Here is a 10,623-nt window from a genome sequence, read left to right on the forward strand (position 1 = left end):
GGCGGGGGCAGAATAGGGTGCACCATCCGACTCAGAGCCTGCTGCAACTTCCCATCCTCCTCCTGCATCTCCGCCCTGTCCTCGCCCTTCTCCCTCGGCCCCCTATGTGCGCAGAGCTGGTGGCGCCTGCTTCCCCCAGGAGGCCTGCAGCTGCCTGTTTAAAACCAAGACCGTTGGGGCGCCTGGGTGGCGCAGTCGGTTAAGCGTCCGACTTCAGCCAGGTCACGGTCTCGCGGTCCGTGAGTTCGAGCCCCGCGTCGGGCTCTGGGCTGATGGCTCAGAGCCTGGAGCCTGTTTCCGATTCTGTGTCTCCCTCTCTCTGCCCCTCCCCCGTTCATGCTCTGTCTCTCTCTGTCCCCAAAATAAATAAATATTGAAAATAAATAAATAAATAAATAAAAATAAAACCAAGACTGTTCTGCCCTCTGCCTCCCCGTGCTGCATGGTAGAAGTGCTGAGGGTCGCTGTGTCTTGAGGGACCAGGAACCAGCCCTAATTTGTTTCTGAGGGGGAAAAGTCTGCATTTAGAGTTTGGAGACGGCAAGGTGGACTTTTAAAAATGGCCATTTTACAAATAGAAAAGCAAAGTGATATGCCCCAAATAATAGCAGTGGAGCTGAAATTCAAACCCAGAGTGGGTTTCAAATTTTCAAGTTCAAATTCCCTGAACAGTAAAGGGAGGCAGACTGTTGTTGGCCCTGGGGTCAGGGCAGTACCATATATCCTGTCTTTTAACCAACTGCACCCATGGGTCTTCCTGCCTCCGCACAGCTTACAAAGGCCTTACAGCCCAGCCTCCTGCTCATGCCAGCTCCCAATATCTTGAGTATCTTCTAGTATCTTCTTTTAAACATTTTTTAAAATGTTTATTTTTTTATTTTATTTTTTTATTTTATTATTTTTTTTAAGTTGTAGCATTCTTTATTTTTTTATTTTTATTTTTTTCAACGTTTATTCATTTTTGGGACAGAGAGAGAGAGAGCATGAACGGGGGAGGGGCAGAGAGAGAGGGAGACACAGAATCAGAAACAGGCTCCAGGCTCTGAGCCATCAGCCCAGAGCCCGACGCGGGGCTCGAACTCACGGACCGCAAGATCGTGACCTGGCTGAAGTCGGACACTTAACCGACTGCGCCACCCAGGCGCCCCTTAAATGTTTATTTTTGAGAGAGACAGAGTGTGAGCCAGGGGAGGGGCAGAGAGAGAGGGAGACACAGAATCCAAAGCAGGCTCCAGGCTCTGAGCTATCAGCACAGAGCTCAACGTGGGGCTCGAACTCATGAACTGTGAGATCATGACCTGAGCTGAAGTTGGACACTCAACCAACTGAGCCACCCAGGTGCCCCACTTCTATAGCCTCAGCCAGGGCTTGGTGTTTTGAGATACTATCTTGTCTGAACTTCACTGGGGGTGGGAGGAATGTTCACCCCATTGTACAGAAGGGGAAACCAAAATTTAGAGAAACTTCATCCAACAAATATCTATTAAGTGTCTATGCTGTGTCAGCTCCGCCTCCTGCCCTCACAGTCTGCTAGGAAAGATAAACATTCCACAGACGAAAATAGGGAATGATGGATTGTGGCTGTAAAGTGATGTGGCTGTAAAGACTGGGGAACTATGAGAGAGACCAGTCCTACTGGAAGGGGTCAGGGAAGACCTGTCTGCAGGCAGCATTTAAGCTGAGACCAGAAGGGTGAATGGATGTGACTTGCCCTTAAGACTCACAAGTTGGGCACAGCTGAGTCCTGTGGGTGGCTTCTGACCTCTGTCTGTATACCTGTTTCCTGGGCAGACACGGCCGTCCTGCTGTCTAGAGGGGTGAGGCACAAAGAGACCAGTTAGGAGAAGACCCAAGGTGAGTGGAACCTTGACGCTCCCACCCAATTGTCACTGAGGTTGGGAATGGGACACCAAGAAGCCTGGGAAAGCAGATGTAACTTAAACCGAAGCTCGGGCCCAGCGGCAGAATCCTCAGGCAAAGGCATTGTGTTGGCCTTTCCCCACCGCCTGAGCCACCTTGGGGTCTTCAGGGGGCTGCTACATGGTTACTGACCCAGCCCTGGACACAGTTCATTGGTCAACGAGTAAACATGTGACTAAACCGGGCCTATAGGGTCCTTCCCTGAAATCTGTTTCTCCCTGAAGGTGACCTGCCCTAACCCACTACTCTGTGCTCTCATACGGATGCTCCCACCCAAAGCAGAGGTTTGTGCAGCCTTGGGAGCATAGGGGATTCGGGCTCAAAATATGGCAAAGCTACAAGATCTCTGCCGAGCACGTGGCAGGTAAGAACACAGGCTTTGGAGTTAGTCCTGGGCTCAAACCTTGCCTCCATCACCAATTCAGGGTGTGATCTTGGGCAAGTCACTGCCCCTGTCTGGGCTTCTGTTGTTTTGTTTTGTTTGCCTTCTTTCTTTTTCTTTTTTTCTTTTTTCTTTTTGAGAGAGCACAAGTGGGGGAGAGGCAGAGAGAGGGGGGCAGAGGATCCAAAGTGGGCTCTGCATGCTGACAGCCTGACAAGCACTGGGCTTCTGGTTTTTTTTTTTATCTGTAGAGTGGGACACCAGCTTCACAGGCACCTGGGAAGTGCTGACGCCACTGTAGCAATGGTATAGAAGGTGCGACACGGACCAGGCCTAGCAGCTGGTCAGTGTAGGATGCAGCCAGGCTCAGACCAGCTGTGTGGCCTGGGGTGAGTTATTCCACCTCTCCAGGTGATTTCTCTGTCTGCACAAGGTGAATGTGCTACACAGAGAATGTGTGAGTGCCTAACACCATGCATTTCTCCCTCCCACCTCACCGGAGGACAAACTTCCAAAGCTGGACACACACCCCCTTCCTTAACTGTACCCAACTACCAGACAGCCCTGGTACATCTCCCAAGGCTATGCCAGGCCAGCCCCGCTGGCAGCTCCTGACGTCAGCTGCTAATCCGGGAAAGCTGCCAGCCAGAGGTAGGGGTGAACAGTAAAGGAAGTCAGAAACAGGTTAGAAGGTGGGTGCCCCCAGCCCCTGGCCCCCAGCCAGCCCTTCCTGTGCTCTCATCAGCTTCTTACTTCAGCAAACCCTCCCAGCCTCACAGGCTGATGCCTGGACATGGTGGAGCAAGGGCCTCTTATCGTGAGCCACCGGCTCTGAGGCTGCAAGTGTCTCCAAGCTGGGTAGGGGGCATCCTTTTCGGCCTGGGTTCCAGGCTGACTCTAGCTGGTGCCATGTGGGCTGCAGAGAAAGCAGAGGAAGGAGGAATCTCAGCCAGTTCTCTGAGCCTAAGCCAGGGACACCATCCCTCATGCTCTCCTGTCATCTCAGCCTCACACCACCCAGGATGTGCATCGTTTTACAGAGGAGGACGCACTGAGGCTCAGCCAAGTCCTATGTGACTTGCGCAAGATCTCATAGCTACTAAGTATCAGAGCGAGATTCTAACCCAGACCAGGTGGTTCCTGAGCCCAAGCTCTTCCTCCGTCCCAGCCATCTCCTGGCCAAGGTGCTGTGCTGCCTCGGCCTGTCCGCGTGCAAAGCACACCCCCACCCGCCACCTCCCTCGGGCCGGCGGAAGTCAGCCAGCCAAAGCAGCCAGACCAAGGCCTGGTCTGACATCTTCCCATGGACTGTCCAAGCCATCCTGGCCAGCAGTAGGGAGGCCAGGCCCAGCTGCTGGCGAGGGGGAGGAAAGACTAATGTTTGTCCCACACGCTGGGCCAGGACCTTCACAGTGTCCCCCATTGGACAAATGTGGAAACAGGTTTGGAGAGGGGAAGTGACTTCCCTGAGGCGATTCTGCTTCTCCTCCCCACCCTCCTCCCAACCTCTTCCTTGGTCCTCACCCCCCGCCCCCACCCCAGACCAATGTATTTCCTTCTCCTTCCCTTACAGCATGTCCTCTCCTCCTCGGTGCCAGGGCCAGAGGCTCTGGACCACAAGGACCTTAAGAAGTTATCCTGTCCAGGCCCTCCTTGAATGGATGGGCGAGGGACCCAGAGAGAGAGAGGAGCTACCCAAGGCCACAGAACAAAATGAGATTTGGGCTAAGGGATCTTGTATCTCCATGTTTCCTATCTCCCTGAGATCACATCGAAGCTGGGCGACCCTTCCCTCAGGAGGGCACTGGCTGTCCCTGCTCGTACCCAACCACAAGGTGCTCACAAAAACCTGGGCTCACATGGAACCAGCCTCATCCCAGGTCCATCTCCAGCTTGCTGTGTGCCCTCCTGCAAGCCACATCCCTCTCTGAGCCCCTTCTTCATCAGTGCCATGGGATCAGAATCCCCTGTCCTGCCCACCTATCGGGGTTGCCACGAGGATCCTATGAGGTGCTGGATAGAAGCCCCTTGTAAATTGCAAGGGATGGGACATAGGACAGTGTCCCATCCCAACACATTTGGGACCCAGAATATGACAGATGCCTCATTCCACCCTTACCCCCACCTCACACACAAATCACTTCCCCATAGACTTGCCAACGCGGGCTAGTCCACCATTAGAAAAGCTGTCTGGAGGGCAGAGACAGGTAGGTAGAGGCAGGAGATAAGGCTGGAAATCAGCAGGGCCAGGCCACTCAGGGCTAAAGAGCATGGCTGTCCTCCTGAGCCTGAGTCCACAACTGCTTTAACCACATCTGCGGCAGGCTGGGCTATACCCCCAAGCCTGTTACTCTGAGAAGCTGCTGGACTGAACTCAAATCACCTTGAAATCCTATCCTAGAACTTTGCTGAGGCCCCAAGTGCAAGCCTCAGGAGTGTGACCAGAGCAAGTGGAAGCACCCAAAGCTGGGACTGGAGTCCTGGGCCAGGAGCCAGTGCCCAGCCTACCAGTTACTCACTGAGGCCCTCCTTGCTCTGGGTGTCAGTTTCTCCATGTGCCCAAGGATACTGGAACTGTGGGTCTCAGCACTGATGTTCAGATTCTGCAATATAGCATCACCAGGCCTTTGTCCATACTTGGGCAAGCCCAGCCTTCCCTTCTGCCTTTTCTCTGCCTCACAAATTCCTACTCATCCCTCCAGGTCCCAGTCAGCAGTCACCTCCACCAGGAAGTCTTCACCAACACCCCTGGGGACAAGTTGCCCCTCCTGCATGATTCCACACCTTCTTCGGCAGGCCTCCAGTCAGACCCAGTCCTGCCCTCAGACTTGAGGTGAGGCTCCAATTAATTAAAACACATGAAATCTGAAGAGCCTGGTTACTTCCGTAGCTTAAGTGTCTGACTCTTGATTTCAGCTCAGGTCATGATCTCACAGATTTGTGAGTTCAAGCCCCAAGTCGGGCTCTGACAGCACAGAGATTGCTTGGGATTCTCTCTCTCTCTCTCTCTCTCTCTCTCTCTCCCTCCCTCCCTCCCTCCCTCTCTGCCCCTTCCCTGCTAATGTGCACACATTCACTCCTTCCCTCTCTCAAAATAAATAAACTTAAAAAACTAGACATGAAATCCTTAGAATAGAGTAACACAGAGCAAGCAGCCATACAGATCACCTATACCCCAGCAACCTGCCCTGTGTACCTCCACCCACATCCTCTCCCCTAAGCTCCACACACTAATCTGGCACCTCCATGTGGTCGTCTCACAGACATTTCCCCTTAGCCTGCCCAGAGGCTCCTGGTCTCCCCCAAACCTGCTCCTCCTATGTCTTCCCTTCAAAGTAAAGGGCCCACTGTTCCCCAGGTGCTTAGACCAAAACCTAATTCCCTGCTTTATCTCACAGCCCCATCCAATCCATCCACAAGTCCTATCAGCTCTAGAATCCAGTGGCTCCGTACTATCCCCACTGCCACCCCTGGTGTCTGAGCTGCTTCTGTGTCCTACCTGGATGGTGGCAGCACTCCCTCCCCCCAACTTCCTCTTTTTTCGCTGCCCAGTTTGTCCCTCTCATGGCACCTTTCAACCATATCCCACGGCTCCCATCACACTCAGAAACAAATCCCAACTCCTCACCACAGCCTGAAGATCTCTGTGACACCTGCCTGTGACTCTTTCTTTCCTCCCCCTCCAGCTCCGGCACCAGGCTCCAGCCACTTTGCCCTTGGGCTCCTCCTGGGTCATGCCCAGCTCCTTCCCATCTCAGAGATAGTGCACTTGCTGTCCTGTGTGTTGGAGTGCCGTCCCCCAGATCTTCTGGGCCTGGTCTCATTCTTGTGCCCGGCCTGCCCAGTCCTTGGCACACGGCAGCTGCTCACTGAACGTCTGCCAAACCTACAGGGGATAGGGGACAGGAACAGGGCTGGCCCAGCAGGGCCGGGTGTCGGCTGGAGTGTGGTGTCACCACCAGGTGGCGCTGCAGACACATCTCCGGGCTGTGACCTGGGGTCCAGCCTCCAGATTTATTCTCTCAGCAAAGCCTCTGGGCCTCCTGTGCCAGGCGTGCCAGGCGTGCCAGGCGGTGCTGTCGGGCACCAGCTGACTCGGCCCCCGCCCTGCCCGTCCTCCAGTGGCTGGCTACTGTCGGATGTGGTCCAGGGGTGTCCACAGAAGGCTGGGAGGAAAAGAGGGAGGGCTGGCTGCCCCCAGCTTCCTCATCTGTCAGCAGGGACAAGATGGGACCTAGGACTGAAACCCTGTGGCAGGGAGCCGAGGTGGGCTGCTCTAACACAATGAGGCTGAGGGGCTTTCTGAGGGGGCCTCCCCAATGATGCGTGAGTGGGTGGTGTGTGCATCTGGGGAAAAGGCAGGTGGACAGGAAACCAGCCGCCCCTGGGGCCTCACCCTCCTGCTGCATCAAACAGGGAAAGTCTCTAGGGCCTCCCCTGCCATGAGCCCTGTGACCTGAAGAGTGGGTGTGTATGTATGTGTATGAGAGAGAGAGAGAGTGCGAGTGTCAGAGTCCCCAGATGTATGTGTTTGTCTATGCGTGTGTTTAAGTGAGTGAGTGTATGTCTGTATGTGTCCCCACCTAGGACCCCCTGGGTGATGACGGGCTGCCTCTCACCTTGGCAGAGGAGAATCAGGGATTCCAGGGAACCAGGGGCTATCATCTCCCTGCCAAGAGGGGCCCTCAGGGCCTGGAGCACCTGCTCAGTCAGTACCAGGGTACCCGCTTCTGTTCCAGCCCCCAAGCACCTGGTAGCTGAACCTTCTCTCTTCATTGCTCCCCAAGAGCACCTATGCTGCCTGATTTGCATGCATTTGCATTCAGACCCCCCCACCCCCGGTCCCCACTCTCAATCCTGTCAGCGCAGTCAAGGAGGCTGTAGACTTCCCGTGGGTGAGGAGCCCGGGGTGAAGTTGGAGAGGACTGCCCCTAGCCTGCCCAGACCCAGAGAGTCAGCCTGGCTCTTTCCCTTCCCAAGAGATACAACGATTAAGCACGTACTGTGCCAAAGTAGGCCACCAGATACTTTATTCATCTATCCATTACATCTTCACAGCAGCCCTGGAGGATATCTTTATGCCCATTTCACAGAGGAGAAAATTGAGGTTCAGAGAAATGAAGTGACTTGGCTAAGATCCCACGGTAAAAGGCATTGGAGCCCAGCCCTGGCAGACTTTCTGCCGGCACACTGGGGTGTGCGTATGGGAAGGGGGGCACAGGCTCTCTTTCTTGGCTGAGGACTGGTGACAAGCCATCTGCCTGGCCACCTGGCTCTTACTCTTTTCACTCAAGTGACCCCCTGGGGAGATGAGGGTGGTGGTGGTGGTGGTAGTGATGACAGAAGACAAAGGGGCTGCTGAGGTTTTGGGGGTTCCTGAGCTGATTCTGGCCTCCCTCCACACACCCACCCCGGTCCAGCCAGAAGGTTTTCTCTACAATTCTTCCTCCCAGACCAGCTGAGCTAGCTGTCCCCCAGCTCCTGGTGGCCCTGCCCAGACGCTGTCTGAAGAGGCCAACCTTTCAGGCCCAGCTTCAAGGTGAAGATTCAGTGACCGTTTGCTTAGGAATAATAATAATGATGATAATAATAATAATAATAATAATAATATCTGCTGTCAGTTGAGTACTCACTAAGCATCCAGCCTTGTGCCCAGTGCTTTTCAGGCAGTCTCTCAAAGCAATATTTCGCACAACTAGAATTGCATCATATTATTATCCACATTTTTCAGGGGAGGAAATAAGGCACAGAGAGGTGAAGTGACTTGCCCAAGATCACACAGCTAAGAAATACCATAGGCAGGTTTCAAACTGAGACTCCTTGGGTCCAGAGTCTGTGTGGCACTGAAGTGAACAGCCAAGAAATGGATATTCTATGGGCCTGTCCTGGCTAGTCACTGTGGGCTGCAGGGGTGTCTTAGACCACTGACTCTAGGCTGGGCTGTGTTGGGCAAAGTAGGTTCGCCTCACCTCACGTGCGCTAGAGGACAGAAGCTCCCTGGATTCCAGCCACTGCACAAGTCACTTTTCCCCTTCCAGCTTGGTTTTCCCCTTTGCTAAAGGAGGCCTCTGGCCTTGCCCAGCCTCCCAGGGTAGCTCTGAGGATAGAGTCGTCAAAGCTGCCATTGTCAAATGGATTTTTCCAGTAGAATCTCATTTTCAACCACAATCTTACCCAGAAGGCCGACATATGGAACTGATAAAAAGGATGTTTCATCAGCATAAATTTCTAAGCTCAGGGCCCTGACAGATCCTTAGTCTAAAGTCACTCGAGGGGTGCCTTGGTGGCTCAGTCAGTTAAGTGTCCGACTTCAGCTCAGGTCATGATCTCGCCATTTGTGAGTTTGAGCCCCGCATAAGACTCTGTGCTGACCACTCGGAGCCCGGAGCCTGCTTTGGATTTTGTGTCTCCCTCTCTCTCTGCCCCTCCCCCACTTGTGCTCTGTCTCTCTCTCTCAAATAAATAAACATAAAAAAACACATTAAAGTCACTTGAGAGGGTAAATCCGTGACAATTGTGATGGACACACATCCTGCTTGGGGTGTTGGTGAGTGCCATGGTGCCAGGAGCTACCCCAGCACTCAGTCTATTCCTGCAGCTTGTCTGAGCTACATGGCATCGTTTTTAAAAAACGATAGCTCCGAGCCACCAGCACAGAACCTGACGCGGAGCTCGAACTCGTGAACCGTGAGATCATGACCTGAGCCAAAGTTGGCCACTCAACTGAGCCACCCGGGCGCCCCTAAACAATGAATTTAAATCAAGCTCTGGTGGCAGCCGTATGATCCAGCCAGGGGTTCCAGGTGTCTACGGAGCCCATCTGATGACTCCCAGCTCCAGCCGTGGCACCCCGGGCAAGTCCCTTGCCCCCTTTGGGCTTCAGGAGGTGAAGGAGGCTGGGGTCCACCTTCAGTGGCCCATCTGTTTACCTCAGCAGGTCTGAATTTGGCGATCAGAGACACTTGGCCGATGACCTGGCTCCCCACAGCCCCTCAGAAGCCCAGTGGGTGCAGAAACAGAGTGTGTGGAGAAACCCTTCAAGGAGTGGCCTGGGGGCTCAGCTGGGATATGGGAGACAGCTAGGTGGGGTGAGGTGGGGTGCGATGGGGAGGGGACAGGGAGCTGACCTTGCTGAGAGTTTAAAAATAAATCCTGAGTGCTGTTAGCTCCAGCCAGCCCAGGCTCCCAGGGCCTGGTGACATCACCAGGGCACAGGATGTCCTTGGCAGGGCCTGGGGTGGCAGAGAGGAGGGCAGAGGGGGTCCCAAATTGCCCTTTCTGCTCTTTGTGTTTGGGGAGAGCCAGCCTGGGTTGTCTTGGGCAAGAGGGGCTGCCAGGGGTCCCTCCTCGCCCAACATTTGGGAGCATTCCATTGTGCACCTAAGAAAACTGAGGCTCCAACTTTAAGAGATTTGGCAGCTCCAGAACTTGAGGCCAGCAGTGCTAGCTCTCAGGTAGTGGTTCTTGAAGTCCGGTGGGCAAGAGATGAGGGAGCATTTGGGGAGAAGTCTCACCTGGATGGGGGGCAGGCGGAGGCGCCAAATGAGCAAATGCCTAGCATTGTGCTTGACACTGCTCAAAATAAACACCCTCTTCCTGACCATCCTGTGCCTCTGCATCTCACTCTGACCCTGAGGAGAGACTGGCAGGGATTCATGCTGGCCCCATTTTATAGATGAGGAAACTGAGATCCAGGGAGACAGAATCACCTCCTCTAGTCCTCACAGCCAGCGTTATCATGCCCAGGTAGGATAGGGTCCAGTATCCCCTGGCAGTCCCCAGCTTGAGCTGCTGACAGAGAGCTAAGGTGAAGCCAGAGTGTGAGGGCTGGGGGACAGAAGGGCTGCCGCGAGGATACAGGGAAGGTCTGGAAAGGAGACCTCGCCACCTCTGTTCCCACCATTCGGTGGGCCTCCCTCCCATCCCTCCTCTATGGACTTCCTGGCCCCCTGCACTCAGGACAGTCAGGCCTCCTTGCCTGGTCAAGGCTTTTCCCGCACATCCAGCCTCATCAGCCTCGTACCTGATGTGCTCTAAGCCTCGGCCTCAAACCGCTCATAGATTCCTACAGCGATTGCTATTTCGGGCCTCTAGCCGTTGAACAAGCTGTTCTTGCTGCCTGGAATGCCCCCTCGTGTGTCTTCCTGGGAAACTCCTATTCATCCTTCACAGTTCAGCTCTGAGCTGTCAGTGCTCATCAGACCACGACTGTGATCTTGATTGATTGCTGTGTTGCTGCCCACCTCTCTTCTGGAGGGACAGCTCTTATAGGGCAGGAGCTGTATCGTATTCCCCTTTCTGTGCCAGTGCCTAGCTAGTGC

General features: G+C 54.2%; 1 long non-coding RNA gene across 1 annotated transcript; it reads left to right on the forward strand.

Moving 5' to 3' along the window:
- The first annotated feature begins 1,289 nt into the window (after positions 1–1,289).
- LOC123590849 lies at positions 1,290–5,172 on the forward strand. Its single transcript, XR_006709004.1, has 2 exons — positions 1,290–2,284; positions 5,005–5,172. It is a non-coding gene; the product is annotated as an uncharacterized LOC123590849 (long non-coding RNA).
- Positions 5,173–10,623: the final 5,451 nt, after the last annotated feature.

This window comes from Leopardus geoffroyi, chromosome B4, assembly GCF_018350155.1.
Source record: "Leopardus geoffroyi isolate Oge1 chromosome B4, O.geoffroyi_Oge1_pat1.0, whole genome shotgun sequence".
Classification (NCBI taxonomy): Eukaryota; Metazoa; Chordata; class Mammalia; order Carnivora; family Felidae; genus Leopardus; species Leopardus geoffroyi.